The sequence below is a fragment of the Platichthys flesus genome, chromosome 4, assembly GCF_949316205.1.
Source record: "Platichthys flesus chromosome 4, fPlaFle2.1, whole genome shotgun sequence".
Taxonomy (NCBI): domain Eukaryota; kingdom Metazoa; phylum Chordata; class Actinopteri; order Pleuronectiformes; family Pleuronectidae; genus Platichthys; species Platichthys flesus.
The window spans coordinates 12,266,654-12,286,217 of NC_084948.1; the positions used below are offsets into that span (position 1 = coordinate 12,266,654).

Here is a 19,564-nt window from a genome sequence, read left to right on the forward strand (position 1 = left end):
GACTGGTTAAAAGGCACTGCTGGGATTTGAGCCCAGGATCTCCTGTTTACTAGACAGGCACTTTGACCAACTAAGCCACAGCACCTCTACAATGTGGCTAAATTCATGAAAAGACAATGTATGACAGGACCAACTAGCAGAAATTAGATAAACTAAATCAGAAGGGAAAGAAACAACTACGCTAGCCTGGTTAAAAGGCAATGCTGGGATTTGAACCTAGGATCTCCTGTTTACTAGACAGGCACTTTGACCAACTAAGCCACAGCACCTCTACAATGTGGCTTGATTGATGTAAAAACACTATATGACAGGACCAACTAGCAGAAATTACATGAACGAAATCAGAAGGGAAAAAAACAACACTTGACTGGGGAAAAGGCACTGCTGGGATTTGAACCCAGGATCTCCTGTTTACAAGACAGGCACTTTCACCAACTAAGCCACAGCGCCTGTTTTGCGTGGAATAATTGATGAAACAACAATATATGACAGGACCAACAAGCAGAAATTACATGAACGAAATCAGAAGGGAAACAAACAACACTTGACTGGGGAAAAGGCACTGCTGGGATTTGAACCCAGGATATCCTGTTTACTAGACAGGCACTTTGACCAACTAAGCCACAGCACCTCTACAATATGGCTTGATTGATGTAAAGACACTATATGATAGGACAAACTAGCAGAAAATAGTTAAACTAAATCACAAGGGAAAGCAACACCTACGCTTGACTGGTTAAAAGGCACTGCTGGGATTTGAACCCAGGATCTCCTGTTTAAAAAAAAGGCACTGCTGGGATTTGAACCCAGGATCTCCTGTTTACTAGACAGGCACTTTGACCAACTAAGCCACAGCACCTCTACAATATGGCTTGATTGATGAAACAACAATATATGACAGGACCTACTAGCAGAAATTAGATAAACTAAATCAGAAGGGAAAGAAACAACTACGCTAGCCTGGTTAAAAGGCAATGCTGGGATTTGAACCCAGGATCTCCTGTTTACAAGACAGGCACTTTCACCAACTAAGCCACAGCGCCTGTTTTGCCTAAAAAAATTAATGAAACAACAATATATGACAGGACCAACTAGCAGAAATTAGATAAACTAAATAATAAGGGAAAGAAACAAAGCTTGACTGGTTAAAAGGCACTGCTGGGATTTGAACCCAGGATCTCCTGTTTAAAAAAAAGGCACTGCTGGGATTTGAACCCAGGATCTCCTGTTTACTAGACAGGCACTTTGACCAACTAAGCCACAGCACCTCTACAATATGGCTTGATTGATGAAACAACAATATATGACAGGACCAACTAGCAGAAATTAGATAAACTAAATAATAAGGGAAAGAAACAAAGCTTGACTGGTTAAAAGGCACTGCTGGGATTTGAACCCAGGATCTCCTGTTTACTAGACAGGCACTTTGACCAACTAAGCCACAGCACCTCTACAATGTGGCTAAATTCATGAAAAGACAATGTATGACAGGACCAACTAGCAGAAATTAGACGAATGAAATCAGAAGGGAAACAAACAACACTTGTCTGGTTAAAAGGCACTGCTGGGATTTGAACCCAGGATCTCCTGTTTACTAGACAGGCACTTTGACCAACTAAGCCACAGCACCTCTACAATGTGGCTTGATTGATGTAAAGACACTATATGACAGGACAAACTAGCAGAAATTAGATAAACTAAATCAGAAGGGAAAGAAACAACTACGCTAGCCTGGTTAAAAGGCAATGCTGGGATTTGAACCCAGGATCTCCTGTTTACAAGACAGGCACTTTCACCAACTAAGCCACAGCGCCTGTTTTGCCTAAAAAAATTAATGAAACAACAATATATGACAGGACCAACTAGCAGAAATTAGATAAACTAAATAATAAGGGAAAGAAACAAAGCTTGACTGGTTAAAAGGCACTGCTGGGATTTGAACCCAGGATCTCCTGTTTAAAAAAAAGGCACTGCTGGGATTTGAACCCAGGATCTCCTGTTTACTAGACAGGCACTTTGAACAACTAAGCCACAGCGCCTGTTTTGGCTGGAGTAATTGATGAAACAACAATATATGACAGGACCAACAAGCATAAGTTAGATGAACTAAATCAGAAGGGAAACAAACTACACTTGTCTGGTTAAAAGGCACTGCTGGGATTTGAACCCAGGATCTCCTGTTTACAAGACAGGCACTTTCACCAACTAAGCCACAGCGCCTGTTTTGCCTGGAATAATTGATGAAACAACAATATATGACAGGACCAACTAGCAGAAATTAGATAAACTAAATAATAAGGAAAGAAACAAAGCTTGACTGGTTAAAAGGCACTGCTGGGATTTGAACCCAGGATCTCCTGTTTAAAAAAAAGGCACTGCTGGGATTTGAACCCAGGATCTCCTGTTTACTAGACAGGCACTTTGACCAACTAAGCCACAGCACCTCTACAATGTGGCTTGATTGATGTAAAGACACTATATGACAGGACCAACTAGCAGAAATTACATGAACGAAATCAGAAGGGAAAAAAACAACTACGCTTGCCTGGTTAAAAGGAACTGGTGGGATTTGAACCCAGGATCTCCTGTTTACAAGACAGGCACTTTCACCAACTAAGCCACAGCGCCTGTTTTGCCTGGAATAATTGATGAAACAACAATATATGACAGTACCAACAAGCAGAAGTTAGATGAAATAAATCAGAAGGGAAACAAACAACACTTGACTGGGGAAAAGGCAATGCTGGGATTTGAACCCAGGATCTCCTGTTTACTAGACAGGCACTTTGACCAACTAAGCCACAGCACCTCTAAAATGTGAGTTGATTGATGTAAACTCACTATATGACAGGACAAACTAGCAGAAATTAGATAAACTAAATCAGAACGGAAAGAAACAACTACGCTTGCCTGGTTAAAAGGAACTGGTGGGATTTGAACCCAGGATCTCCTGTTTACTAGACAGGCACTTTGACCAACTAAGCTACAGCGCATCTATAATGAGGCTAAATTGATGAAAAGACAATGTATGACAGGACCAACTAGCAGAAATTAGATGAAAGAAATCAGAAGGGAAACAAACAACACTTGACTGGGGAAAAGGCACTGCTGGGATTTGAACCCAGGATATCCTGTTTACTAGACAGGCACTTTGACCAACTAAGCCACAGCACCTCTACAATATGGCTTGATTGATTTAAAGACACTATATGATAGGACAAACTAGCAGAAAATAATTAAACTAAATCACAAGGGAAGGCAACACCTACGCTTGACTGGTTAAAAGGCACTGCTGGGATTTGAACCCAGGATCTCCTGTTTACAAGACAGGCACTTTCACCAACTAAGCCACAGCGCCTGTTTTGCCTGGAATAATTGATGAAACAACAATATATGACAGGACCAACTAGCAAAAATTAGATAAACGAAATCATAAGGGAAAGAAACAACAAAGCTTGACTGGTTAAAAGGCACTGCTGGGAATTGAACCCAGGATCTCCTGTTTACTAGACTAGCAGTTTGACAAACTAAGCTACAGCACATCTATAATGTGGGTAAATCCATGAAAAGACAATTTATGACAGGACCAACTAGCAGAAATTAGATAAACTAAATCAGAAGGGAAAGAAACAAATACGCTAGCCTGTTTAAAAGGCACTGCTGGGATTTGAACCCAGGATCTCCTGTTTACTAGACAGGCACTTCGACCAACTAAGCCACAGCACCTCTACAATAGGGCTTGATTGATGTAAAGACACTATATGATAGGACAAACTAGCAGAAAATAGTTAAACTAAATCACAAGGGAAAGCAAAACACACGCTTCACTGGTTAAAAGGCACTGCTGGGATTTGAACCCAGGATCTCCTGTTTACAAGACAGGCACTTTCACCAACTAAGCCACAGCGCCTGTTTTGCCTAGAATAATTGATGAAACAACAATATATGACAGGACCAACTAGCAGAAATTAGATAAACTAAATAATAAGGGAAAGAAACAAAGCTTGTCTGGTTAAAAGGCACTGCTGGGATTTGAACCCAGGATCTCCTGTTTACTAGACAGGCACTTTGACCAACTAAGCCACAGCACCTCTACAATGTGGCTTGATTGATGTAAAGACACTATATGACAGGACAAACTAGCAGAAATTAGATAAACTAAATCAGAAGGGAAAGAAACAACTACGCTAGCCTGGTTAAAAGGCAATGCTGGGATTTGAACCCAGGATCTCCTGTTTACAAGACAGGCACTTTCACCAACTAAGCCACAGCGCCTGTTTTGGCTGGAGTAATTGATGAAACAACAATATATGACAGGACCAACAAGCAGAAGTTCGATGAACTAAATCAGAAGGGAAACAAACAACACTTGACTGGTTAAAAGGCAATGCTGGGATTTGAACCCAGGATCTCCTGTTTACAAGACAGGCACTTTCACCAACTAAGCCACAGCGCCTGTTTTGGCTGGAGTAATTGATGAAACAACAATATATGACAGGACCAACAAGCAGAAATTACATGAACGAAATCAGAAGGGAAAAAAACAACACTTGACTGGGGAAAAGGCACTGCTGGGATTTGAACCCAGGATCTCCTGTTTACAAGACAGGCACTTTCACCAACTAAGCCACAGCGCCTGTTTTGCCTGGAATAATTGATGAAACAACAATATATGACAGGACCAACAAGCAGAAGTTAGATGAACTAAATCAGAAGGGAAACAAACAACACTTGACTGGGGAAAAGGCAATGCTGGGATTTGAACCCAGGATCTCCTGTTTACTAGAGAGGCACTTTGACCAACTAAGCCACAGCACCTCTAAAATGTGACTTGATTGATGTAAACTCACTATATGACAGGACAAACTAGCAGAAATTAGATAAACTAAATCAGAACAGAAAGAAACAACTACGCTTGCCTGGTTAAAAGGAACTGGTGGGATTTGAACCCAGGATCTCCTGTTTACTAGACAGGCACTTTGACCAACTAAGCTACAGCGCATCTATAATGAGGCTAAATTGATGAAAAGACAATGTATGACAGGACCAACTAGCAGAAATTAGATGAAAGAAATCAGAAGGGAAACAAACAACACTTGACTGGGGAAAAGGCACTGCTGGGATTTGAACCCAGGATATCCTGTTTACTAGACAGGCACTTTGACCAACTAAGCCACAGCACCTCTACAATATGGCTTGATTGATGTAAAGACACTATATGATAGGACAAACTAGCAGAAAATAGTTAAACTAAATCACAAGGGAAGGCAACACCTACGCTTGACTGGTTAAAAGGCACTGCTGGGATTTGAACCCAGGATCTCCTGTTTACAAGACAGGCACTTTCACCAACTAAGCCACAGCGCCTGTTTTGCCTGGAATAATTGATGAAACAACAATATATGACAGGACCAACTAGCAAAAATTAGATAAACTAAATCATAAGGGAAAGAAACAACAAAGCTTGACTGGTTAAAAGGCACTGCTGGGATTTGAACCCAGGATCTCCTGTTTACTAGACTAGCAGTTTGACAAACTAAGCTACAGCACATCTATAATGTGGGTAAATCCATGAAAAGACAATTTATGACAGGACCAACTAGCAGAAATTAGATAAACTAAATCAGAAGGGAAAGAAACAAATACGCTAGCCTGTTTAAAAGGCACTGCTGGGATTTGAACCCAGGATCTCCTGTTTACTAGACAGGCACTTTGACCAACTAAGCCACAGCACCTCTACAATAGGGCTTGATTGATGTAAAGACACTATATGATAGGACAAACTAGCAGAAAATAGTTAAACTAAATCACAAGGGAAAGCAAAACACACGCTTCACTGGTTAAAAGGCACTGCTGGGATTTGAACCCAGGATCTCCTGTTTACAAGACAGGCACTTTCACCAACTAAGCCACAGCGCCTGTTTTGCCTAGAATAATTGATGAAACAACAATATATGACAGGACCAACTAGCAGAAATTAGATAAACTAAATAATAAGGGAAAGAAACAAAGCTTGTCTGGTTAAAAGGCACTGCTGGGATTTGAACCCAGGATCTCCTGTTTACTAGACAGGCACTTTGACCAACTAAGCCACAGCACCTCTACAATGTGGCTTGATTGATGTAAAGACACTATATGACAGGACAAACTAGCAGAAATTAGATAAACTAAATCAGAAGGGAAAGAAACAACTACGCTAGCCTGGTTAAAAGGCAATGCTGGGATTTGAACCCAGGATCTCCTGTTTACAAGACAGGCACTTTCACCAACTAAGCCACAGCGCCTGTTTTGGCTGGAGTAATTGATGAAACAACAATATATGACAGGACCAACAAGCAGAAGTTCGATGAACTAAATCAGAAGGGAAACAAACAACACTTGACTGGTTAAAAGGCAATGCTGGGATTTGAACCCAGGATCTCCTGTTTACAAGACAGGCACTTTCACCAACTAAGCCACAGCGCCTGTTTTGGCTGGAGTAATTGATGAAACAACAATATATGACAGGACCAACAAGCAGAAATTACATGAACGAAATCAGAAGGGAAAAAAACAACACTTGACTGGGGAAAAGGCACTGCTGGGATTTGAACCCAGGATCTCCTGTTTACAAGACAGGCACTTTCACCAACTAAGCCACAGCGCCTGTTTTGCCTGGAATAATTGATGAAACAACAATATATGACAGGACCAACAAGCAGAAGTTAGATGAACTAAATCAGAAGGGAAACAAACAACACTTGACTGGGGAAAAGGCAATGCTGGGATTTGAACCCAGGATCTCCTGTTTACTAGACAGGCACTTTGACCAACTAAGCCACAGCACCTGCAAAATGTGACTTGATTGATGTATACACACTATATGACAGGACAAACTAGCAGAAATTAGATAAACTAAATCAGAAGGGAAAGAAACAACTACGCTTGCCTGGTTAAAAGGCACTGGTGGGATTTGAACCCAGGATCTCCTGTTTACTAGACAGGCACTTTGACCAACTAAGCTACAGCGCATCTATAATGAGGCTAAATTGATGAAAAGACAATGTATGACAGGACCAACTAGCAGAAATTAGATGAAATAAATAAGAAGGGAAACAAACAACACTTGACTGGGGAAAAGGCACTGCTGGGATTTGAACCCAGGATCTCCTGTTTACAAGACAGGCACTTTCACCAACTAAGCCACAGCGCCTGTTTTGCCTGGAATAATTGATGAAACAACAATATATGACAGGACCAATAAGCAGAAGTTAGATGAACTAAATCAGAAGGGAAACAAACACCACTTGACTGGGGAAAAGGCAATGCTGGGATTTGAACCCAGGATCTCCTGTTTATTAGACAGGCACTTTGACCAACTAAGCCACAGCACCTGCAAAATGTGACTTGATTGATGTATACACACTATATGACAGGACAAACTAGCAGAAATTAGATAAACTAAATCAGAAGGGAAAGAAACAACTACGCTTGCCTGGTTAAAAGGCACTGGTGGGATTTGAACCCAGGATCTCCTGTTTACTAGACAGGCACTTTGACCAACTAAGCTACAGCGCATCTATAATGAGGCTAAATTGATGAAAAGACAATGTATGACAGGACCAACTAGCAGAAATTAGATGAAATAAATAAGAAGGGAAACAAACAACACTTGACTGGGGAAAAGGCAATGCTGGGATTTGAACCCAGGATCTCCTGTTTACAAGACAGGCACTTTCACCAACTAAGCCACAGCGCCTGTTTTGCCTGGAATAATTGATGAAACAACAATATATGACAGGACCAACTAGCAGAAATTAGATAAACTAAATAATAAGGAAAGAAACAAAGCTTGACTGGTTAAAAGGCACTGCTGGGATTTGAACCCAGGATCTCCTGTTTAAAAAAAGGCACTGCTGGGATTTGAACCCAGGATCTCCTGTTTACTAGACAGGCACTTTGACCAACTAAGCCACAGCACCTCTACAATGTGGCTTGATTGATGTAAAGACACTATATGACAGGACCAACTAGCAGAAATTACATGAACGAAATCAGAAGGGAAAAAAACAACACTTGACTTGGGAAAAGGCACTGCTGGGATTTGAACCCAGGATCTCCTGTTTACAAGACAGGCACTTTCACCAACTAAGCCACAGCGCCTGTTTTGCCTGGAATAATTGATGAAACAACAATATATGACAGGACCAACAAGCAGAAGTTAGATGAACTAAATCAGAAGGGAAACAAACAACACTTGACTGGGGAAAAGGCAATGCTGGGATTTGAACCCAGGATCTCCTGTTTACTAGAGAGGCACTTTGACCAACTAAGCCAGAGCACCTCTGAAATGTGACTTGATTGATGTAAACTCACTATATGACAGGACAAACTAGCAGAAATTAGATAAACTAAATCAGAACGGAAAGAAACAACTACGCTTGCCTGGTTAAAAGGAACTGGTGGGATTTGAACCCAGGATCTCCTGTTTACTAGACAGGCACTTTGACCAACTAAGCTACAGCGCATCTATAATGAGGCTAAATTGATGAAAAGACAATGTATGACAGGACCAACTAGCAGAAATTAGATGAAAGAAATCAGAAGGGAAACAAACAACACTTGACTGGGGAAAAGGCACTGCTGGGATTTGAACCCAGGATATCCTGTTTACTAGACAGGCACTTTGACCAACTAAGCCACAGCACCTCTAAAATATGGCTTGATTGATGTAAAGACACTATATGATAGGACAAACTAGCAGAAAATAGTTAAACTAAATCACAAGGGAAGGCAACACCTACGCTTGACTGGTTAAAAGGCACTGCTGGGATTTGAACCCAGGATCTCCTGTTTACAAGACAGGCACTTTCACCAACTAAGCCACAGCGCCTGTTTTGCCTGGAATAATTGATGAAACAACAATATATGACAGGACCAACTAGCAAAAATTAGATAAACTAAATCATAAGGGAAAGAAACAACAAAGCTTGACTGGTTAAAAGGCACTGCTGGGATTTGAACCCAGGATCTCCTGTTTACTAGACTAGCAGTTTGACAAACTAAGCTACAGCACATCTATAATGTGGGTAAATCCATGAAAAGACAATTTATGACAGGACCAACTAGCAGAAATTAGATAAACTAAATCAGAAGGGAAAGAAACAAATACGCTAGCCTGTTTAAAAGGCACTGCTGGGATTTGAACCCAGGATCTCCTGTTTACTAGACAGGCACTTTGACCAACTAAGCCACAGCACCTCTACAATAGGGCTTGATTGATGTAAAGACACTATATGATAGGACAAACTAGCAGAAAATAGTTAAACTAAATCACAAGGGAAAGCAAAACACACGCTTCACTGGTTAAAAGGCACTGCTGGGATTTGAACCCAGGATCTCCTGTTTACAAGACAGGCACTTTCACCAACTAAGCCACAGCGCCTGTTTTGCCTAGAATAATTGATGAAACAACAATATATGACAGGACCAACTAGCAGAAATTAGATAAACTAAATAATAAGGGAAAGAAACAAAGCTTGTCTGGTTAAAAGGCACTGCTGGGATTTGAACCCAGGATCTCCTGTTTACTAGACAGGCACTTTGACCAACTAAGCCACAGCACCTCTACAATGTGGCTTGATTGATGTAAAGACACTATATGACAGGACAAACTAGCAGAAATTAGATAAACTAAATCAGAAGGGAAAGAAACAACTACGCTAGCCTGGTTAAAAGGCAATGCTGGGATTTGAACCCAGGATCTCCTGTTTACAAGACAGGCACTTTCACCAACTAAGCCACAGCGCCTGTTTTGGCTGGAGTAATTGATGAAACAACAATATATGACAGGACCAACAAGCAGAAGTTCGATGAACTAAATCAGAAGGGAAACAAACAACACTTGACTGGTTAAAAGGCAATGCTGGGATTTGAACCCAGGATCTCCTGTTTACAAGACAGGCACTTTCACCAACTAAGCCACAGCGCCTGTTTTGGCTGGAGTAATTGATGAAACAACAATATATGACAGGACCAACAAGCAGAAATTACATGAACGAAATCAGAAGGGAAAAAAACAACACTTGACTGGGGAAAAGGCACTGCTGGGATTTGAACCCAGGATCTCCTGTTTACAAGACAGGCACTTTCACCAACTAAGCCACAGCGCCTGTTTTGCCTGGAATAATTGATGAAACAACAATATATGATTTGAACCCAGGATCTCCTGTTTACTAGACAGGCACTTTGACCAACTAAGCTACAGCGCATCTATAATGAGGCTAAATTGATGAAAAGACAATGTATGACAGGACCAACTAGCAGAAATTAGATGAAATAAATCAGAAGGGAAACAAACAACACCTGACTGGGGAAAAGGCACTGCTGGGATTTGAACCCAGGATCTCCTGTTTACAAGACAGGCACTTTCACCAACTAAGCCACAGCGCCTGTTTTGCCTGGAATAATTGATGAAACAACAATATATGACAGGACCAACTAGCAGAAATTAGATAAACTAAATAATAAGGGAAAGAAAAAAAGATTGACTGGTTAAAAGGCACTGCTGGGATTTGAACCCAGGATCTCCTGTTTAAAAAAGGCTCTGCTGGGATTTGAACCCAGGATCTCCTGTTTACTAGACAGGCACTTTGACCAACTAAGCCACAGCACCTCTACAATGTGGCTTGATTGATGTAAAGACACTATATGACAGGACCAACTAGCAGAAATTACATGAACGAAATCAGAAGGGAAAAAAACAACACTTGACTGGTTAAAAGGCACTGCTGGGATTTGAACCCAGGATCTCCTGTTTACTAGACTAGCAGTTTGACAAACTAAGCTACAGCACATCTATAATGTGGGTAAATCCATGAAAAGACAATTTATGACAGGACCAACTAGCAGAAATTAGATAAACTAAATCAGAAGGGAAAGAAACAAATACGCTAGCCTGTTTAAAAGGCACTGCTGGGATTTGAACCCAGGATCTCCTGTTTACTAGACAGGCACTTTGACCAACTAAGCCACAGCACCTCTACAATAGGGCTTGATTGATGTAAAGACACTATATGATAGGACAAACTAGCAGAAAATAGTTAAACTAAATCACAAGGGAAAGCAAAACACACGCTTCACTGGTTAAAAGGCACTGCTGGGATTTGAACCCAGGATCTCCTGTTTACAAGACAGGCACTTTCACCAACTAAGCCACAGCGCCTGTTTTGGCTGGAGTAATTGATGAAACAACAATATATGACAGGACCAACAAGCAGAAGTTCGATGAACTAAATCAGAAGGGAAACAAACAACACTTGACTGGTTAAAAGGCAATGCTGGGATTTGAACCCAGGATCTCCTGTTTACAAGACAGGCACTTTCACCAACTAAGCCACAGCGCCTGTTTTGGCTGGAGTAATTGATGAAACAACAATATATGACAGGACCAACAAGCAGAAATTACATGAACGAAATCAGAAGGGAAAAAAACAACACTTGACTGGGGAAAAGGCACTGCTGGGATTTGAACCCAGGATCTCCTGTTTACAAGACAGGCACTTTCACCAACTAAGCCACAGCGCCTGTTTTGCCTGGAATAATTGATGAAACAACAATATATGATTTGAACCCAGGATCTCCTGTTTACTAGACAGGCACTTTGACCAACTAAGCTACAGCGCATCTATAATGAGGCTAAATTGATGAAAAGACAATGTATGACAGGACCAACTAGCAGAAATTAGATGAAATAAATCAGAAGGGAAACAAACAACACCTGACTGGGGAAAAGGCACTGCTGGGATTTGAACCCAGGATCTCCTGTTTACAAGACAGGCACTTTCACCAACTAAGCCACAGCGCCTGTTTTGCCTGGAATAATTGATGAAACAACAATATATGACAGGACCAACTAGCAGAAATTAGATAAACTAAATAATAAGGGAAAGAAAAAAAGATTGACTGGTTAAAAGGCACTGCTGGGATTTGAACCCAGGATCTCCTGTTTAAAAAAGGCTCTGCTGGGATTTGAACCCAGGATCTCCTGTTTACTAGACAGGCACTTTGACCAACTAAGCCACAGCACCTCTACAATGTGGCTTGATTGATGTAAAGACACTATATGACAGGACCAACTAGCAGAAATTACATGAACGAAATCAGAAGGGAAAAAACCAACACTTGACTTGGGAAAAGGCACTGCTGGGATTTGAACCCAGGATCTCCTGTTTACAAGACAGGCACTTTCACCAACTAAGCCTCAGCGCCTGTTTTGCCTGGAATAATTGATGAAACAACAATATATGACAGGACCAACAAGCAGAAGTTAGATGAACTAAATCAGAAGGGAAACAAACAACACTTGACTGGGGAAAAGGCAATGCTGGGATTTGAACCCAGGATCTCCTGTTTACTAGAGAGGCACTTTGACCAACTAAGCCACAGCACCTCTAAAATGTGACTTGATTGATGTAAACACACTATATGACAGGACAAACTAGCAGAAATTAGATAAACTAAATCAGAACGGAAAGAAACAACTACGCTTGCCTGGTTAAAAGGAACTGGTGGGATTTGAACCCAGGATCTCCTGTTTACTAGACAGGCACTTTGACCAACTAAGCTACAGCGCATCTATAATGAGGCTAAATTGATGAAAAGACAATGTATGACAGGACCAACTAGCAGAAATTATATGAAAGAAATCAGAAGGGAAACAAACAACACTTGACTGGGGAAAAGGCACTGCTGGGATTTGAACCCAGGATATCCTGTTTACTAGACAGGCACTTTGACCAACTAAGCCACAGCACCTCTACAATATGGCTTGATTGATGTAATGACACTATATGATAGGACAAACTAGCAGAAAATAGTTAAACTAAATCACAAGGGAAGGCAACACCTACGCTTGACTTGTTAAAAGGCACTGCTGGGATTTGAACCCATGGTACTCCTGTTTACAAGACAGGCACTTTAACCAACTAAACCACAGCGCCTGATTTGCCTGGAATAATTGATGAAACAACAATATATGACAGGACCAACTAGCAGAAATTAGATAAACTAAATCATAAGGGAAAGAAACAACAAAGCTTGACTGGTTAAAAGGCACTGCTGGGATTTGAACCCAGGATCTCCTGTTTACAAGACAGGCACTTTCACCAACTAAGCCACAGCGCCTGTTTTGCCTGGAATAATTGATGAAACAACAATATATGACAGGACCAACTAGCAAAAATTAGATAAACTAAATCATAAGGGAAAGAAACAACAAAGCTTGACTGGTTAAAAGGCACTGCTAGGATTTGAACCCAGGATCTCCTGTTTACTAGACTAGCAGTTTGACAAACTAAGCTACAGCACATCTATAATGTGGGTAAATCCATGAAAAGACAATTTATGACAGGACCAACTAGCAGAAATTAGATAAACTAAATCAGAAGGGAAAGAAACAAATACGCTAGCCTGTTTAAAAGGCACTGCTGGGATTTGAACCCAGGATCTCCTGTTTACTAGACAGGCACTTTGACCAACTAAGCCACAGCACCTCTACAATGTGACTTGATTGATGTAAAGACACTATATGATAGGACAAACTAGCAGAAAATAGTTAAACTAAATCACAAGGGAAAGCAACACCTACGCTTGACTGGTTAAAAGGCACTGCTGGGATTTGAACCCAGGATCTCTTGTTTACAAGACAGGCACTTTCACCAACTAAGCCAAAGCACCTCTACAATGTGACTTGATTGATGTAAAGACACTATATGATAGGACAAACTAGCAGAAATTATATAAACTAAATCAGAAGGGAAAGAAACAACTACGCTTGACTGGTTAAAAGGCACTGCTGGGATTTGAACCCAGGATCTCCTGTTTACTAGACAGGCACTTTGACCAACTAAGCCACAGCACCTCTACAATATGGCTTGATTGATGTAAAGACACTATATGATAGGACAAACTAGCAGAAAATTGTTAAACTAAATCACAAGGGAAAGCAACACCTACACTTGACTGGTTAAAAGGCACTGCTGGGATTTGAACCCAGGATCTCCTGTTTACAAGACAGGCACTTTCACCAACTAAGCCACAGCGCCTGTTTTGCCTGGAATAATTGATGAAACAACAATATATGACAGGACCAACTAGCAGAAATTAGATAAACTAAATCAGAAGGGAAAGAAACAAATACGCTAGCCTGTTTAAAAGGCACTGCTGGGATTTGAACCCAGGATCTCCTGTTTACTAGACAGGCACTTTGACCAACTAAGCCACAGCACCTCTACAATATGGCTTGATTGATGTAATGACACTATATGATAGGACAAACTAGCAGAAAATAGTTAAACTAAATCACAAGGGAAGGCAACACCTACGCTTGACTTGTTAAAAGGCACTGCTGGGATTTGAACCCATGGTACTCCTGTTTACAAGACAGGCACTTTAACCAACTAAACCACAGCGCCTGTTTTGCCTGGAATAATTGATGAAACAACAATATATGACAGGACCAACTAGCAGAAATTAGATAAACTAAATCATAAGGGAAAGAAACAACAAAGCTTGACTGGTTAAAAGGCACTGCTGGGATTTGAACCCAGGATCTCCTGTTTACAAGACAGGCACTTTCACCAACTAAGCCACAGCGCCTGTTTTGCCTGGAATAATTGATGAAACAACAATATATGACAGGACCAACTAGCAAAAATTAGATAAACTAAATCATAAGGGAAAGAAACAACAAAGCTTGACTGGTTAAAAGGCACTGCTAGGATTTGAACCCAGGATCTCCTGTTTACTAGACTAGCAGTTTGACAAACTAAGCTACAGCACATCTATAATGTGGGTAAATCCATGAAAAGACAATTTATGACAGGACCAACTAGCAGAAATTAGATAAACTAAATCAGAAGGGAAAGAAACAAATACGCTAGCCTGTTTAAAAGGCACTGCTGGGATTTGAACCCAGGATCTCCTGTTTACTAGACAGGCACTTTGACCAACTAAGCCACAGCACCTCTACAATGTGACTTGATTGATGTAAAGACACTATATGATAGGACAAACTAGCAGAAAATAGTTAAACTAAATCACAAGGGAAAGCAACACCTACGCTTGACTGGTTAAAAGGCACTGCTGGGATTTGAACCCAGGATCTCTTGTTTACAAGACAGGCACTTTCACCAACTAAGCCAAAGCACCTCTACAATGTGACTTGATTGATGTAAAGACACTATATGATAGGACAAACTAGCAGAAATTATATAAACTAAATCAGAAGGGAAAGAAACAACTACGCTTGACTGGTTAAAAGGCACTGCTGGGATTTGAACCCAGGATCTCCTGTTTACTAGACAGGCACTTTGACCAACTAAGCCACAGCACCTCTACAATATGGCTTGATTGATGTAAAGACACTATATGATAGGACAAACTAGCAGAAAATTGTTAAACTAAATCACAAGGGAAAGCAACAACTACGCTTGACTGGTTAAAAGGCACTGCTGGGATTTGAACCCAGGATCTCCTGTTTACTAGACAGGCACTTTGACCAACTAAGCCACAGCACCTCTATAATGTGGTTCATTGATGTAAAGACACTATATGATAGGACTAACTAGCAGAAATTATATAAAATAAATCAGAAGGGAAAGAAACAACTACGCTTGACTGGTTAAAAGGCACTGCTGGGATTTGAAGCCAGAATCTCCTGTTTACTAGATAGGCACTTTGACCAACTAAGCCACAGAACCTCTACAATGTGGCTTGATTGATGTAAAGACACTATGTGACAGGACAAACTAGCAGAAATTAGATGAACTAAATCAGAAGGGAAACAAACTACACTTGACTGGGGAAAAGGCACTGCTCGGATTTGAACCCAGGATCTCCTGTTTACTAGACAGGCACTTTGACCAACTAAGCCACAGCACCTCTACAATGTAGCTTGCTTGCTTGATGTAAAGACACTATATGATAGGACAAACTAGCAGAAAGTAGTTGAACTAAATCACAAGGGAAAGCAACACCTACGCTTGACTGGTTAAAAGGCACTGCTGGGATTTGAGCCCAGGATCTCCTGTTTAAAAAAAAGGCACTGCTGGGATTTGAACCCAGGATCTCCTGTTTACTAGACAGGCACTTTGACCAACTAAGCCACAGCGCCTGTTTTGGCTGGAGTAATTGATGAAACAACAATATATGACAGGACCAACAAGCAGAAGTTAGAAGAACTAAATCAGAAGGGAAACAAACTACACTTGTCTGGTTAAAAGGCACTGCTGGGATTTGAACCCAGGATCTCCTGTTTACTAGACAGGCACTTTGACCAACTAAGCCACAGCACCTCTACAATGTGGCTAAATTCATGAAAATACAATGTATGACAGGACCAACTAGCAAAAATTAGATAAACTAAATCAGAAGGGAAAGAAACAACTACGCCAGCCTGGTTAAAAGGCAATGCTGGGATTTGAACCCAGGATCTCCTGTTTACAAGACAGGCACTTTCACCAACTAAGCCACAGCGCCGGTTTTGGCTGGACTAATTGATGAAACAACAATATATGACAGGACCAACAAGCAGAAGTTAGATGATCTCAATCAGAAGGGAAACAAACAACACTTGACTGGTTAAAAGGCACTGCTGGGATTTGAACCCAGGATCTCCTGTTTACTAGACAGGCACTTTGACCAACTAAGCCACAGCACCTCTACAATGTGGCTTGAATGATGAAAAAACACTATATGACAGGACCAACTAGCAGAAATTACATGAACGAAAACCAGAAGGGAAACAAACAACACTTGACTGGTTAAAAGGCACTAATGGGATTTGAACCCATGATCTCCTGTTTATTAGACAGGCACTTTGACCAACTAAGCCACAGCACCTCTACAATGTGGCTTGATTGATGTAAAGACACTATATGACAGGACAAACTAGCAGAAATTAGATAAACTAAATCAGAAGGGAAAGAAACAACTACGCTAGCCTGGTTAAAAGGCAATGCTGGGATTTGAACCCAGGATCTCCTGTTTACAAGACAGGCACTTTCACCAACTAAGGCACAGCGCCTGTTTTGGCTGGAGTAATTGATGAAACAACAATATATGACAGGACCAACAAGCAGAAGTTAGATGAACTAAATCAGAAGGGAAACAAACTACACTTGTCTGGTTAAAAGGCACTGCTGGGATTTGAACCCAGGATCTCCTGTTTACTAGACAGGCACTTTGACCAACTCAGCCACAGCACCTCTACAATGTGGCTAAATTCATGAAAAGACAATGTATGACAGGACCAACTAGCAGAAATTAGATAAACTAAATCAGAAGGGAAAGAAACAACTACGCTAGCCTGGTTAAAAGGCAATGCTGGGATTTGAACCCAGGATCTCCTGTTTACAAGACAGGCACTTTCACCAACTAAGCCACAGCGCCTGTTTTGGCTGGAGTAATTGATGAAACAACAATATATGACAGGACCAACAAGCAGAAGTTAGATGAAATAAATCAGAAGGGAAACAAACAACACTTGACTGGTTAAAAGGCACTGCTGGGATTTGAACCCAGGATCTCCTGTTTACTAGACAGGCACTTTGACCAACTAAGCCACAGCACCTCTACAATGTGGCTTGATTGATGTAAAAACACTATATGACAGGACCAACTAGCAGAAATTACATGAACGAAATCAGAAGGGAAAAAAACAACAATTGACTGGGGAAAAGGCACTGCTGGGATTTGAACCCAGGATCTCCTGTTTACAAGACAGGCACTTTCACCAACTAAGCCACAGCGCCTGTTTTGCCTGGAATAATTGATGAAACAACAATATATGACAGGACCAACAAGCAGAAATTACATGAACGAAATGAGAAGGGAAACAAACAACACTTGACTGGGGAAAAGGCACTGCTGGGATTTGAACCCAGGATCTCCTGTTTACTAGACAGGCACATTGACCAACTAAGCCACAGCACCTCTACAATATGGCTTGATTGATGTAAAGACACTATATGATAGGACAAACTAGCAGAAAATAGTTAAACTAAATCACAAGGGAAAGCAACACCTACGCTTGACTGGTTAAAAGGCACTGCTGGGATTTGAACCCAGGATCTCCTGTTTACAAGACAGGCACTTTCACCAACTAAGCCACAGCGCCTGTTTTGCCTGGAATAATTGATGAAACAACAATATATGACAGGACCAACTAACAGAAATTAGATAAACTAAATAATAAGGGAAAGAAACAAAGCTTGACTGGTTAAAAGGGACTGCTGGGATTTGAACCCAGGATCTCCTGTTTAAAAAAAAGGCACTGCTGGGATTTGAACCCAGGATCTCCTGTTTACTAGACAGGCACTTTGACCAACTAAGCCACAGCGCCTGTTTTGGCTGGAGTAATTGATGAAACAACAATATATGACAGGACCAACAAGCAGAAGTTAGATGAACTAAATCAGAAGGGAAACAAACTACACTTGTCTGGTTAAAAGGCACTGCTGGGATTTGAACCCAGGATCTCCTCTTTACTAGACAGGCACTTTGACCAACTAAGCCACAGCACCTCTACAATGTGGCTAAATTCATGAAAAGACAATGTATGACAGGACCAACTAGCAGAAATTAGATAAACTAAATCAGAAGGGAAAGAAACAACTATGCTAGCCTGGTTAAAAGGCAATGCTGGGATTTGAACCCAGGATCTCCTGTTTACAAGACAGGCACTTTGACCAACTAAGCCACAGCGCCTGTTTTGTCTGGAGTAATTGATGAAACAACAATATATGACAGGACCAACAAGCAGAAGTTAGATGAAGTAAATCAGAAGGGAAACAAACTACACTTGTCTGGTTAAAAGGCACTGCTGGGATTTGAACCCAGGATCTCCTGTTTACTAGACAGGCACTTTGACCAACTAAGCCACAGCACCTCTACAATGTGGCTAAATTCATGAAAAGACAATGTATGACAGGACCAACTAGCAGAAATTAGATAAACTAAATCAGAAGGGAAAGAAACAACTACGCTAGCCTGGTTAAAAGGCAATGCTGGGATTTGAACCCAGGATCTCCTGTTTACTAGACAGGCACTTTGACCAACTAAGCCACAGCACCTCTACAATGTGGCTTGATTGATGTAAAAACACTATATGACAGGACCAACTAGCAGAAATTACATGAACGAAATCAGAAGGGAAAAAAACAACACTTGACTGGGGAAAAGGCACTGCTGGGATTTGAACCCAGGATCTCCTGTTTACAAGACAGGCACTTTCACCAACTAAGCCACAGCGCCTGTTTTGCCTGGAATAATTGATGAAACAACAATATATGACAGGACAAACTAGCAGAAAATTGTTAAACTAAATCACAAGGGAAAGCAACACCTACGCTTGACTGGTTAAAAGGCACTGCTGGGATTTGAACCCAGGATCTCCTGTTTACAAGACAGGCACTTTCACCAACTAAGCCACAGCGCCTGTTTTGCCTGGAATAATTGATGAAACAACAATATATGACAGGACCAACTAGCAGAAATTAGATAAACTAAATAATAAGGGAAAGAA

At 41.0% G+C, this 19,564-nt stretch overlaps 1 protein-coding gene and 94 non-coding genes across 96 annotated transcripts in view; all 95 read right to left on the reverse strand.

Moving 5' to 3' along the window:
* Window positions 1-19,564, reverse strand: part of LOC133952080 (F-BAR and double SH3 domains protein 2-like) — a 99,882-nt gene that overhangs the window by 49,974 nt on the left and 30,344 nt on the right. The window lies entirely within an intron of this gene.
* Window positions 12-85, reverse strand: trnat-agu (transfer RNA threonine (anticodon AGU)). The gene has a single exon. It is a non-coding gene; the product is annotated as a tRNA-Thr (tRNA).
* Window positions 196-269, reverse strand: trnat-agu (transfer RNA threonine (anticodon AGU)). Its single transcript has one exon. It is a non-coding gene; the product is annotated as a tRNA-Thr (tRNA).
* On the reverse strand, window positions 377-450 carry trnat-ugu (transfer RNA threonine (anticodon UGU)). Its single transcript has one exon. It is a non-coding gene; the product is annotated as a tRNA-Thr (tRNA).
* Window positions 558-631, reverse strand: trnat-agu (transfer RNA threonine (anticodon AGU)). The gene has a single exon. It is a non-coding gene; the product is annotated as a tRNA-Thr (tRNA).
* Window positions 786-859, reverse strand: trnat-agu (transfer RNA threonine (anticodon AGU)). The gene has a single exon. It is a non-coding gene; the product is annotated as a tRNA-Thr (tRNA).
* Window positions 970-1,043, reverse strand: trnat-ugu (transfer RNA threonine (anticodon UGU)). Its single transcript has one exon. It is a non-coding gene; the product is annotated as a tRNA-Thr (tRNA).
* trnat-agu (transfer RNA threonine (anticodon AGU)) lies at window positions 1,195-1,268 on the reverse strand. The gene has a single exon. It is a non-coding gene; the product is annotated as a tRNA-Thr (tRNA).
* On the reverse strand, window positions 1,376-1,449 carry trnat-agu (transfer RNA threonine (anticodon AGU)). The gene has a single exon. It is a non-coding gene; the product is annotated as a tRNA-Thr (tRNA).
* On the reverse strand, window positions 1,557-1,630 carry trnat-agu (transfer RNA threonine (anticodon AGU)). Its single transcript has one exon. It is a non-coding gene; the product is annotated as a tRNA-Thr (tRNA).
* On the reverse strand, window positions 1,741-1,814 carry trnat-ugu (transfer RNA threonine (anticodon UGU)). The gene has a single exon. It is a non-coding gene; the product is annotated as a tRNA-Thr (tRNA).
* trnat-agu (transfer RNA threonine (anticodon AGU)) lies at window positions 1,966-2,039 on the reverse strand. Its single transcript has one exon. It is a non-coding gene; the product is annotated as a tRNA-Thr (tRNA).
* On the reverse strand, window positions 2,147-2,220 carry trnat-ugu (transfer RNA threonine (anticodon UGU)). Its single transcript has one exon. It is a non-coding gene; the product is annotated as a tRNA-Thr (tRNA).
* On the reverse strand, window positions 2,371-2,444 carry trnat-agu (transfer RNA threonine (anticodon AGU)). The gene has a single exon. It is a non-coding gene; the product is annotated as a tRNA-Thr (tRNA).
* On the reverse strand, window positions 2,555-2,628 carry trnat-ugu (transfer RNA threonine (anticodon UGU)). The gene has a single exon. It is a non-coding gene; the product is annotated as a tRNA-Thr (tRNA).
* On the reverse strand, window positions 2,736-2,809 carry trnat-agu (transfer RNA threonine (anticodon AGU)). Its single transcript has one exon. It is a non-coding gene; the product is annotated as a tRNA-Thr (tRNA).
* Window positions 2,920-2,992, reverse strand: trnat-agu (transfer RNA threonine (anticodon AGU)). Its single transcript has one exon. It is a non-coding gene; the product is annotated as a tRNA-Thr (tRNA).
* On the reverse strand, window positions 3,101-3,174 carry trnat-agu (transfer RNA threonine (anticodon AGU)). Its single transcript has one exon. It is a non-coding gene; the product is annotated as a tRNA-Thr (tRNA).
* On the reverse strand, window positions 3,285-3,358 carry trnat-ugu (transfer RNA threonine (anticodon UGU)). The gene has a single exon. It is a non-coding gene; the product is annotated as a tRNA-Thr (tRNA).
* Window positions 3,653-3,726, reverse strand: trnat-agu (transfer RNA threonine (anticodon AGU)). Its single transcript has one exon. It is a non-coding gene; the product is annotated as a tRNA-Thr (tRNA).
* On the reverse strand, window positions 3,837-3,910 carry trnat-ugu (transfer RNA threonine (anticodon UGU)). Its single transcript has one exon. It is a non-coding gene; the product is annotated as a tRNA-Thr (tRNA).
* trnat-agu (transfer RNA threonine (anticodon AGU)) lies at window positions 4,018-4,091 on the reverse strand. Its single transcript has one exon. It is a non-coding gene; the product is annotated as a tRNA-Thr (tRNA).
* trnat-ugu (transfer RNA threonine (anticodon UGU)) lies at window positions 4,202-4,275 on the reverse strand. Its single transcript has one exon. It is a non-coding gene; the product is annotated as a tRNA-Thr (tRNA).
* trnat-ugu (transfer RNA threonine (anticodon UGU)) lies at window positions 4,383-4,456 on the reverse strand. The gene has a single exon. It is a non-coding gene; the product is annotated as a tRNA-Thr (tRNA).
* trnat-ugu (transfer RNA threonine (anticodon UGU)) lies at window positions 4,564-4,637 on the reverse strand. Its single transcript has one exon. It is a non-coding gene; the product is annotated as a tRNA-Thr (tRNA).
* On the reverse strand, window positions 4,929-5,001 carry trnat-agu (transfer RNA threonine (anticodon AGU)). Its single transcript has one exon. It is a non-coding gene; the product is annotated as a tRNA-Thr (tRNA).
* trnat-agu (transfer RNA threonine (anticodon AGU)) lies at window positions 5,110-5,183 on the reverse strand. Its single transcript has one exon. It is a non-coding gene; the product is annotated as a tRNA-Thr (tRNA).
* trnat-ugu (transfer RNA threonine (anticodon UGU)) lies at window positions 5,294-5,367 on the reverse strand. Its single transcript has one exon. It is a non-coding gene; the product is annotated as a tRNA-Thr (tRNA).
* On the reverse strand, window positions 5,662-5,735 carry trnat-agu (transfer RNA threonine (anticodon AGU)). The gene has a single exon. It is a non-coding gene; the product is annotated as a tRNA-Thr (tRNA).
* Window positions 5,846-5,919, reverse strand: trnat-ugu (transfer RNA threonine (anticodon UGU)). Its single transcript has one exon. It is a non-coding gene; the product is annotated as a tRNA-Thr (tRNA).
* On the reverse strand, window positions 6,027-6,100 carry trnat-agu (transfer RNA threonine (anticodon AGU)). Its single transcript has one exon. It is a non-coding gene; the product is annotated as a tRNA-Thr (tRNA).
* Window positions 6,211-6,284, reverse strand: trnat-ugu (transfer RNA threonine (anticodon UGU)). The gene has a single exon. It is a non-coding gene; the product is annotated as a tRNA-Thr (tRNA).
* On the reverse strand, window positions 6,392-6,465 carry trnat-ugu (transfer RNA threonine (anticodon UGU)). The gene has a single exon. It is a non-coding gene; the product is annotated as a tRNA-Thr (tRNA).
* On the reverse strand, window positions 6,573-6,646 carry trnat-ugu (transfer RNA threonine (anticodon UGU)). Its single transcript has one exon. It is a non-coding gene; the product is annotated as a tRNA-Thr (tRNA).
* On the reverse strand, window positions 6,754-6,827 carry trnat-agu (transfer RNA threonine (anticodon AGU)). The gene has a single exon. It is a non-coding gene; the product is annotated as a tRNA-Thr (tRNA).
* On the reverse strand, window positions 6,938-7,011 carry trnat-agu (transfer RNA threonine (anticodon AGU)). The gene has a single exon. It is a non-coding gene; the product is annotated as a tRNA-Thr (tRNA).
* On the reverse strand, window positions 7,119-7,192 carry trnat-ugu (transfer RNA threonine (anticodon UGU)). Its single transcript has one exon. It is a non-coding gene; the product is annotated as a tRNA-Thr (tRNA).
* Window positions 7,300-7,373, reverse strand: trnai-aau (transfer RNA isoleucine (anticodon AAU)). The gene has a single exon. It is a non-coding gene; the product is annotated as a tRNA-Ile (tRNA).
* On the reverse strand, window positions 7,484-7,557 carry trnat-agu (transfer RNA threonine (anticodon AGU)). Its single transcript has one exon. It is a non-coding gene; the product is annotated as a tRNA-Thr (tRNA).
* trnat-ugu (transfer RNA threonine (anticodon UGU)) lies at window positions 7,665-7,738 on the reverse strand. Its single transcript has one exon. It is a non-coding gene; the product is annotated as a tRNA-Thr (tRNA).
* trnat-agu (transfer RNA threonine (anticodon AGU)) lies at window positions 7,888-7,961 on the reverse strand. Its single transcript has one exon. It is a non-coding gene; the product is annotated as a tRNA-Thr (tRNA).
* On the reverse strand, window positions 8,069-8,142 carry trnat-ugu (transfer RNA threonine (anticodon UGU)). Its single transcript has one exon. It is a non-coding gene; the product is annotated as a tRNA-Thr (tRNA).
* Window positions 8,434-8,506, reverse strand: trnat-agu (transfer RNA threonine (anticodon AGU)). The gene has a single exon. It is a non-coding gene; the product is annotated as a tRNA-Thr (tRNA).
* On the reverse strand, window positions 8,615-8,688 carry trnat-agu (transfer RNA threonine (anticodon AGU)). Its single transcript has one exon. It is a non-coding gene; the product is annotated as a tRNA-Thr (tRNA).
* On the reverse strand, window positions 8,799-8,872 carry trnat-ugu (transfer RNA threonine (anticodon UGU)). The gene has a single exon. It is a non-coding gene; the product is annotated as a tRNA-Thr (tRNA).
* Window positions 9,167-9,240, reverse strand: trnat-agu (transfer RNA threonine (anticodon AGU)). The gene has a single exon. It is a non-coding gene; the product is annotated as a tRNA-Thr (tRNA).
* trnat-ugu (transfer RNA threonine (anticodon UGU)) lies at window positions 9,351-9,424 on the reverse strand. The gene has a single exon. It is a non-coding gene; the product is annotated as a tRNA-Thr (tRNA).
* Window positions 9,532-9,605, reverse strand: trnat-agu (transfer RNA threonine (anticodon AGU)). Its single transcript has one exon. It is a non-coding gene; the product is annotated as a tRNA-Thr (tRNA).
* On the reverse strand, window positions 9,716-9,789 carry trnat-ugu (transfer RNA threonine (anticodon UGU)). Its single transcript has one exon. It is a non-coding gene; the product is annotated as a tRNA-Thr (tRNA).
* On the reverse strand, window positions 9,897-9,970 carry trnat-ugu (transfer RNA threonine (anticodon UGU)). The gene has a single exon. It is a non-coding gene; the product is annotated as a tRNA-Thr (tRNA).
* Window positions 10,078-10,151, reverse strand: trnat-ugu (transfer RNA threonine (anticodon UGU)). Its single transcript has one exon. It is a non-coding gene; the product is annotated as a tRNA-Thr (tRNA).
* Window positions 10,358-10,431, reverse strand: trnat-ugu (transfer RNA threonine (anticodon UGU)). Its single transcript has one exon. It is a non-coding gene; the product is annotated as a tRNA-Thr (tRNA).
* On the reverse strand, window positions 10,581-10,654 carry trnat-agu (transfer RNA threonine (anticodon AGU)). Its single transcript has one exon. It is a non-coding gene; the product is annotated as a tRNA-Thr (tRNA).
* Window positions 10,946-11,019, reverse strand: trnat-agu (transfer RNA threonine (anticodon AGU)). Its single transcript has one exon. It is a non-coding gene; the product is annotated as a tRNA-Thr (tRNA).
* Window positions 11,130-11,203, reverse strand: trnat-ugu (transfer RNA threonine (anticodon UGU)). Its single transcript has one exon. It is a non-coding gene; the product is annotated as a tRNA-Thr (tRNA).
* Window positions 11,311-11,384, reverse strand: trnat-ugu (transfer RNA threonine (anticodon UGU)). The gene has a single exon. It is a non-coding gene; the product is annotated as a tRNA-Thr (tRNA).
* Window positions 11,492-11,565, reverse strand: trnat-ugu (transfer RNA threonine (anticodon UGU)). The gene has a single exon. It is a non-coding gene; the product is annotated as a tRNA-Thr (tRNA).
* trnat-ugu (transfer RNA threonine (anticodon UGU)) lies at window positions 11,772-11,845 on the reverse strand. The gene has a single exon. It is a non-coding gene; the product is annotated as a tRNA-Thr (tRNA).
* On the reverse strand, window positions 11,995-12,068 carry trnat-agu (transfer RNA threonine (anticodon AGU)). Its single transcript has one exon. It is a non-coding gene; the product is annotated as a tRNA-Thr (tRNA).
* trnat-ugu (transfer RNA threonine (anticodon UGU)) lies at window positions 12,176-12,249 on the reverse strand. Its single transcript has one exon. It is a non-coding gene; the product is annotated as a tRNA-Thr (tRNA).
* On the reverse strand, window positions 12,541-12,613 carry trnat-agu (transfer RNA threonine (anticodon AGU)). The gene has a single exon. It is a non-coding gene; the product is annotated as a tRNA-Thr (tRNA).
* Window positions 12,722-12,795, reverse strand: trnat-agu (transfer RNA threonine (anticodon AGU)). The gene has a single exon. It is a non-coding gene; the product is annotated as a tRNA-Thr (tRNA).
* trnat-ugu (transfer RNA threonine (anticodon UGU)) lies at window positions 12,906-12,980 on the reverse strand. Its single transcript has one exon. It is a non-coding gene; the product is annotated as a tRNA-Thr (tRNA).
* Window positions 13,091-13,164, reverse strand: trnat-ugu (transfer RNA threonine (anticodon UGU)). Its single transcript has one exon. It is a non-coding gene; the product is annotated as a tRNA-Thr (tRNA).
* Window positions 13,459-13,532, reverse strand: trnat-agu (transfer RNA threonine (anticodon AGU)). Its single transcript has one exon. It is a non-coding gene; the product is annotated as a tRNA-Thr (tRNA).
* trnat-ugu (transfer RNA threonine (anticodon UGU)) lies at window positions 13,643-13,716 on the reverse strand. The gene has a single exon. It is a non-coding gene; the product is annotated as a tRNA-Thr (tRNA).
* On the reverse strand, window positions 13,827-13,900 carry trnat-agu (transfer RNA threonine (anticodon AGU)). The gene has a single exon. It is a non-coding gene; the product is annotated as a tRNA-Thr (tRNA).
* On the reverse strand, window positions 14,011-14,084 carry trnat-ugu (transfer RNA threonine (anticodon UGU)). Its single transcript has one exon. It is a non-coding gene; the product is annotated as a tRNA-Thr (tRNA).
* On the reverse strand, window positions 14,195-14,268 carry trnat-agu (transfer RNA threonine (anticodon AGU)). The gene has a single exon. It is a non-coding gene; the product is annotated as a tRNA-Thr (tRNA).
* Window positions 14,379-14,453, reverse strand: trnat-ugu (transfer RNA threonine (anticodon UGU)). Its single transcript has one exon. It is a non-coding gene; the product is annotated as a tRNA-Thr (tRNA).
* Window positions 14,564-14,637, reverse strand: trnat-ugu (transfer RNA threonine (anticodon UGU)). Its single transcript has one exon. It is a non-coding gene; the product is annotated as a tRNA-Thr (tRNA).
* Window positions 14,932-15,005, reverse strand: trnat-agu (transfer RNA threonine (anticodon AGU)). The gene has a single exon. It is a non-coding gene; the product is annotated as a tRNA-Thr (tRNA).
* trnat-ugu (transfer RNA threonine (anticodon UGU)) lies at window positions 15,116-15,189 on the reverse strand. Its single transcript has one exon. It is a non-coding gene; the product is annotated as a tRNA-Thr (tRNA).
* Window positions 15,300-15,373, reverse strand: trnat-agu (transfer RNA threonine (anticodon AGU)). Its single transcript has one exon. It is a non-coding gene; the product is annotated as a tRNA-Thr (tRNA).
* Window positions 15,484-15,557, reverse strand: trnat-agu (transfer RNA threonine (anticodon AGU)). Its single transcript has one exon. It is a non-coding gene; the product is annotated as a tRNA-Thr (tRNA).
* Window positions 15,848-15,921, reverse strand: trnat-agu (transfer RNA threonine (anticodon AGU)). The gene has a single exon. It is a non-coding gene; the product is annotated as a tRNA-Thr (tRNA).
* On the reverse strand, window positions 16,080-16,153 carry trnat-agu (transfer RNA threonine (anticodon AGU)). Its single transcript has one exon. It is a non-coding gene; the product is annotated as a tRNA-Thr (tRNA).
* On the reverse strand, window positions 16,261-16,334 carry trnat-agu (transfer RNA threonine (anticodon AGU)). Its single transcript has one exon. It is a non-coding gene; the product is annotated as a tRNA-Thr (tRNA).
* Window positions 16,445-16,518, reverse strand: trnat-ugu (transfer RNA threonine (anticodon UGU)). The gene has a single exon. It is a non-coding gene; the product is annotated as a tRNA-Thr (tRNA).
* On the reverse strand, window positions 16,626-16,699 carry trnat-agu (transfer RNA threonine (anticodon AGU)). Its single transcript has one exon. It is a non-coding gene; the product is annotated as a tRNA-Thr (tRNA).
* Window positions 16,808-16,881, reverse strand: trnai-aau (transfer RNA isoleucine (anticodon AAU)). Its single transcript has one exon. It is a non-coding gene; the product is annotated as a tRNA-Ile (tRNA).
* trnat-ugu (transfer RNA threonine (anticodon UGU)) lies at window positions 16,992-17,065 on the reverse strand. The gene has a single exon. It is a non-coding gene; the product is annotated as a tRNA-Thr (tRNA).
* On the reverse strand, window positions 17,173-17,246 carry trnat-agu (transfer RNA threonine (anticodon AGU)). The gene has a single exon. It is a non-coding gene; the product is annotated as a tRNA-Thr (tRNA).
* On the reverse strand, window positions 17,357-17,430 carry trnat-ugu (transfer RNA threonine (anticodon UGU)). Its single transcript has one exon. It is a non-coding gene; the product is annotated as a tRNA-Thr (tRNA).
* Window positions 17,538-17,611, reverse strand: trnat-agu (transfer RNA threonine (anticodon AGU)). The gene has a single exon. It is a non-coding gene; the product is annotated as a tRNA-Thr (tRNA).
* On the reverse strand, window positions 17,719-17,792 carry trnat-ugu (transfer RNA threonine (anticodon UGU)). Its single transcript has one exon. It is a non-coding gene; the product is annotated as a tRNA-Thr (tRNA).
* trnat-agu (transfer RNA threonine (anticodon AGU)) lies at window positions 17,900-17,973 on the reverse strand. The gene has a single exon. It is a non-coding gene; the product is annotated as a tRNA-Thr (tRNA).
* trnat-ugu (transfer RNA threonine (anticodon UGU)) lies at window positions 18,084-18,157 on the reverse strand. Its single transcript has one exon. It is a non-coding gene; the product is annotated as a tRNA-Thr (tRNA).
* trnat-agu (transfer RNA threonine (anticodon AGU)) lies at window positions 18,309-18,382 on the reverse strand. Its single transcript has one exon. It is a non-coding gene; the product is annotated as a tRNA-Thr (tRNA).
* trnat-agu (transfer RNA threonine (anticodon AGU)) lies at window positions 18,490-18,563 on the reverse strand. The gene has a single exon. It is a non-coding gene; the product is annotated as a tRNA-Thr (tRNA).
* Window positions 18,674-18,747, reverse strand: trnat-ugu (transfer RNA threonine (anticodon UGU)). Its single transcript has one exon. It is a non-coding gene; the product is annotated as a tRNA-Thr (tRNA).
* trnat-agu (transfer RNA threonine (anticodon AGU)) lies at window positions 18,855-18,928 on the reverse strand. Its single transcript has one exon. It is a non-coding gene; the product is annotated as a tRNA-Thr (tRNA).
* Window positions 19,039-19,112, reverse strand: trnat-agu (transfer RNA threonine (anticodon AGU)). The gene has a single exon. It is a non-coding gene; the product is annotated as a tRNA-Thr (tRNA).
* trnat-ugu (transfer RNA threonine (anticodon UGU)) lies at window positions 19,220-19,293 on the reverse strand. Its single transcript has one exon. It is a non-coding gene; the product is annotated as a tRNA-Thr (tRNA).
* On the reverse strand, window positions 19,404-19,477 carry trnat-ugu (transfer RNA threonine (anticodon UGU)). The gene has a single exon. It is a non-coding gene; the product is annotated as a tRNA-Thr (tRNA).